Source organism: Mandrillus leucophaeus, unplaced genomic scaffold (genome assembly GCF_000951045.1).
Source record: "Mandrillus leucophaeus isolate KB7577 unplaced genomic scaffold, Mleu.le_1.0 Scaffold475, whole genome shotgun sequence".
Classification (NCBI taxonomy): Eukaryota; Metazoa; Chordata; class Mammalia; order Primates; family Cercopithecidae; genus Mandrillus; species Mandrillus leucophaeus.
In genome coordinates, this window is record NW_012105087.1 from 1,319,781 (window position 1) to 1,325,925 (window position 6,145).

General features: G+C 37.9%; 1 pseudogene; it reads left to right on the forward strand.

Moving 5' to 3' along the window:
- The window catches only part of LOC105550308, a 22,759-nt pseudogene extending 19,599 nt beyond the window's left edge, over positions 1-3,160 (forward strand).
- The last annotated feature ends 2,985 nt before the right edge of the window (positions 3,161-6,145 follow it).

Sequence of the window (6,145 nt, forward strand, 5' to 3'; positions counted from 1 at the left end):
ATCCAAAGGAATATAAATCATTCTTTCTTTTTATTTTATTTTATTTTTTTGGAGACAGAGTCTCACTCTGTCACCCAGGCTGGAGTGCAGTGGCGTGATCTTGGCTCACTGCGACCTCTGCCTCCCAGGTTCAAGCGATTCTCTTGTCTCAGCCTCCCGGGTAGCTGGAACTGCACATGCCACCACACCCAGCTAATTGTTTTTGTTTTTTGTTCGTTTGTTTGTTTTGTATTTTTAGAAGGGACAGGGTTTCACCATGTTAGCCAGGATGATCTCTATTTCCTGAGTGCATGATTCACCCACCTCAGCCTCCCAAAGTGCTGAGATTACAGGCGTGAGCCACTGTGGCTAGCCTAACTCATTCTATTATTAAGATACATGCACGCATATGTTCTCTACAGCATTATTCACAATACCAAAGACATGGAATCAACTCAAATGCCCATCAATGACAGACTGGATAAAGAAAATGTGGTATATATACATCATGGAATACTATGCAGCCATAAAAAGTAATGAGATCATATCCTTTGCAGGGACATGGATGAAGCTGGAAGCCATTATCCTCAACAAACTAACACAGAAACAGAAAATCAAAAGCTGCATGTTCTCACTTATAAGTGAAAGCTGAACAATGAGATCACATGGACACAGGGAGGGGAACAACACTCACTGGGGCCTGTTGGGGAAGGGCAAAGCGAGTGGGGAGAACATCAGGCTTATATGATTTCACTGTTGAATTTGACCAGGCATTTAAGGAACACATTACACCAACTATAAACAATTTCTCGCAGAAAATATAAGAGGAGAGAAACTTCTGCACATATTTCATATGGCCAGCATGAGCCTGATAACAAAACTAGACAAAGATATTACAAGAAAACTAAAGATCATAAATATAGATGTAAAAGTCGTCAACAAAATATTAGCAAATTGAATCCAGAAGTATATAAAAAGAATAATACATTGCAATTAATTGAGATTGATTCTAGGAATGCAAAGTTAGTTTATCATTGAAAAGGTCAATCCATATAATAATTTACCATATTAACAGACTAAATAAGAAAACACATATATTATCTCAGTAGATGCAGAAAAATCATTTAAGAAAATTCAACATCCATTCATGATAAAACCTATCAATAAAGTAGGGACAAGCTGGAACTTTTTAACCTAATAAAGAGTATTGAGCACATATAATGCAGCAGGCATATAACTTATATTATCTCATATTAGTTTTCTCAACAATTGTTAAGATAGACACCATTAATATCAGAATACAATGAGCAAACGAAGAACAGAGATCAACTAACTTTTCCACTGTCTACATCTAGTAAATGGCAGACGTAGAATTTCAAACCACATCTTTTAGGCTCAAGAGCCCGCTGTTTCTACTATATCATCTTCCCTTCAAGACAGAAAAAGAAATAAAAATTGCAGTTCACGATAATGTTTCAGAGATTAGAAAGCATAGCTTAATACAAATTTGGCAATTGTATCAATTATCTTTTCAGGATGAACATAGTTTCTGAGCTTAAATCTAGGGCTACTAAAGTTTAATAAGGAAAAAAGAAAAATATATAAGTAAAGCATATATTATTGGTTGAAATTTCTTATATCTTATAAACCCTGAAAAACATGTTTTAACTCTTATTGAGAAAAATAAAGTTATCTAAAACCAGGCTGACTTAAAATTTAATTCTGAGAAATAATCAGAAATGTTCACAGATACTCATGTCTGAAAATTTTTCATTCCAGTATTTATAATAGCAAAAGGAAGAGAAGCCATCTAAATGTTCAATCAAAAGAGAGATACTAAATTTATTTTGTGTGATGGAATAATACAGTGTAATTTTGGGAATTTGTGCTCCTAATATTTTAAACTCATAAGCAGAGATCAGGATTCATATATAGAGAAAAAGACTGGAATGGATAATACTGAAAGGTAGCATTGATTCCGTGGATGGTTTTATCCTTCTTTATATCTTTCTGCATTTTCTCAATTTTTCATAATAAAAATGTGTTACTTAAAAAATAAGATATTTAGAAAAAGGAATTTAACACAGTGGAGTGCAATTTTAGAAAGGAGCTAATGCAGAGCCAGTGAGAAATGAGCTTACTTTAACATGGGGGTTAACAGCTTGTTGCTGATTTTAAAACGTCTCCATTTATTCTTACCAGCCAGCAGCCATGCAAAACCCTGTGCGAAGTTGTGATCTTCCTAAAGGTGCTCCTGCATACCTCTTCAGGCTGCTGTGTATACATTATTTGACATGGCTCTGCAAGTTCAGAAACCCAATAGTGGTGCTTTCAGTAGTTCTCATTATAGTTTCTTTTTTCTTATCATTTTGTAGCTGTGACATCATTTGAAATAAATAAACAAATGTCACTGGATTTGTCTTCCTGGGATTTTTCAACCATCCAACTGACAGGGCTTGTTCTTTCTGGTTTCATGATCATTTACCTGACAACCTGACAACTCTCCTAGGGAACATGCTCATAATGCAGGCCACCAGGGTCAGTCCTGCCCTCCAAACTCCAATGGGTTATTTGCTCAGCAATCTGAGCTTCCTGGATATCTGCTACGTGTCTACCACCATCTTGGTCATGCCAGTAAACTTCTTCCAGGAGAAGAAGACCATCTCCTATGAGGGCTGCCCTTCTCAGATCTTCTTCCTTGTGACATGAGCTGGCTTTGAGGGTGTCTTTTTGGCTGCTATGGCTTATGACCACTATGTGGCTATTTGCTACCCTCTTCAATATGGGATCATCATGAGTGTGAAGGTCTGTGTTTGTATAATGACTCGGTCCTGGATGTGTGGGCTGGTGAATTCTGGGACACACACAGTGCTGACAGCTACAGTTACTCTGTATGAACCCAAATCAGACCCACTACTTGCTCTGCGGCATCCCATTACTCCTGAGGCTCTCCTTCTCAGACACTTCTGTCAGTGAGTCTGTGCTCCATGGGGCCAGTGCCACTGTTGGCCTGAGCCTCTGCCTGTTTACTGCAGCATCTGACATACTCATCATTTCTGCTATCCTTCAGATTCCCTCTCCTCAGGGCCAGAGAAAGATCTTTTCTACCTGGGCATCCCACCTCACCGTAGTAGTGGTCTTCTTTGGGATATCCCCCTTCAACTATGACACGCCTAAGTAACTCCTAGCTACTTATCTAGGAACTTTGCTTTCAACAAAATTGAAGGAGGACCTAGTTCAGTACTCAGATGGTACATCACTTTTTATATTTACTTAGACATTTACCATTTCTGATGATTTTCATCATTTCATATAGATTCTAGATTCATTCTGATCTCATTTCTCTTCAGCCAGAAGAATATTGTTTAGCATGTTCTATTATACAGCTCTTCCAGCAACATAATCTCTTAGTTTTCTTTCATCTGAGATTGTCATTATTTTACCTTAATTCTAGAAGAATACTTTCTCTAACTACAGAATTCTGGGTTGAAAGTTTTCTTCTTTGACTACTTTAAAAATTGTGTTCCACTGTCTTCTGACTTGCATTGTTTATGATGAAAGGTCAATGAAAATTTAAATTTCTCTTGGTCCTCTGGCTATAATGTATCATTCTTTTCTAGTTGCTTTCAAGGTATTTTCTTTATCTCTGCTTTTTGGCGGTTCAATAAGAACCTTAAACATAAACAGATCAAACTCTTCTCTTAAAAAGTTTAGAATGGCTGAATGGATACAATCAACATGATCCAACTATATGCTGCTTGTGTGAAACTCATCTTGCCAGCAAAAACGCATATAGACTAAGAAAAAAAGAATGGAAAAAGATATTCCACACAAACAAAAACCAAAAGTGAGCAGGAGTTGCTATACTTATAACAAATAAAACAAACTTTAAGTCAAGAGAGTAAAAAGGACAAAGAAGGTCATGGTACAATGACAAAGGTATCAATCCAGCAAGAGGATATAATATTCTAAATATATATGCACCTAACACTAGAGCACCCAGATTCATAAAACAAATATTACAAGATCAAAAGAGAGAGAGATAGACTACAATACAATAATAATGGGAGACTTGAGTACCCCACTCTCAGCATTAGACAGATCATCTAAACAGAAAATCAAAACAGAAACATGAGATTTAAACTGGACTTTAGACCAAATGTAGCTAACAGACATTAACAGAACATGCTGTCCAAAAACTGCAGAATACACATTCTTTTCATCAGCACATGAAACATTCTCCAGCGTAGACCATATGTTAGGTCAGAAAACAAATCTCAACAAATTTTTAAAAATCAAAATAATATAAAGTACCTTCTCAGACCACAATGTGGTGAAATGAGAAATCAATACCAACAGGAACTCTGGAAACTATACAAATACATGGAAAGTGAACAACATGTTTCTTAATGATTATTAAGTCAATGAAGAAATTAAGATGGAAATTTAAAAATTCCAATAAACAAGCATACCCAAAATGAAACACAGCATACCCCAAACTGTGGGATAAAGCAATAGCAATTGTAAGAGGAAAGATTATAGCAGTAAATGCCAACATTGAAAAAGCAGAAACATTACAAGCTAACAATCTAACAATGCACCTTAAAGAACTAGAAAAGCAAGAACAAACCATACCCAAAATTAGCAGAAGAAAAGAAATGATAAAGATCAGAACAAAACTAAATGAAATAGAGACTAAAAGATACAAAGCATAGGCGAAATAAAAAGTTAGTTTTTCTAAAAGATAAACAAAATTGATAAACCACTAGCTAGACTAACCAAGAAAAGAGCCAAATAAGCAAATTCAAAAATGAAAAGGGACACATTGTAACTGATGCTACAGAAAAACAAAAGATCATTAGAGACTATTATGAACAATTATGTGCTGACAAACTGGAAAACATAGAGGAAATAGATAAGTTTCTGGAAATACACAGCCTGCCAAGATTGAATCACGAAGAAAGAGAAAATCTGAATAGGTCAATAAGAGTAACAAGATTGAATCAGTAATAAAAAGCCTCCCAACAGGAAAAACCCAGAACTAGATGGACTCATAGCTGAATTCTGCCAGATATACAAAAAAGAATGAATATCATTCCTCCTGAAACTACTCCAAGAATTAAAGAGAAAGGAATCCCCTCTAACTCATTCTATGAAGTCAGCATTGCCCTGGTATCAAAACCAGACAAAGACACAACAATAAAAGAAAACTACAGGCCAATATCCCTGATGAACATAGATGCAAAAATCCTCAAATACTAGCAAATTGAGTCCAACAGCATATCAAAAAGATGATCCACCACAATCAGGTAGGATTTATATCAAGGATGCATGGACGGTTCAACACACACAAATCAATAAATGCAATACATTACATCAACAGAATGAAGGGGAAAAAAAACAAAGGGGAAAAAAAACACGTGATAATCTCAACAGACCCAGAAAAAGCATTTGATAAAATTCAACGTCCCTTCAGGATTAAAAAAAAAACTCTTGGGGCACACCCAAGATGGCCGAACAGGAACAGCTCCAGCCTCCAGCTCCCAGCGTGAGTGACACAGAAGATGGGTGATTTCTGCATTTTCAACTGAGGTACCAGGTTCATCTCACTGGGGAGTGCCAGACAAACAGTGCTGGTCAGCTGGTGCAGCCCAACCAGCGAGAGTTGAAGCAGGGCAAGGCATCACCTCACGTGGGAAGTGCAAGGGGGAAGGGAATCCCTTTTCCTAGCCAAGGGAAACTGAGACACACAACACCTGGAAAATCAGGTAACTCTCACCCTAATACTGCGCTTTACCAAGGGTCTTAGCAAATGGCACACCAGGAGATTATATCCTACACCTGGCCTGGAGGGTCCCACGCCCATGGAACCTCCCTCATTGCTAGCACAGCAGTCTGAGACCTAACTGCAAGGTGGCAGCGAGGCTGGGGGATGGGCACCCGCCATTGCTGAGGCTTACATAAGTAAACAAAGCCGCTGGGAAGCTCGAACTGGGTGGAGCCCACTGCAGCTCAAGGAGGCCAGCCTGCCTCTGTAGACTCCTCCTCTGGGGACAGGACATAGCTAAACAAAAAGCAGCAGAAGCCTTGGCAGAAGTAAATGCCCCTGTCTGATAGCTTTGAAGAGAGCAGTGGATCTCCCAGCATGGAGGTTGAGATCTGAGAA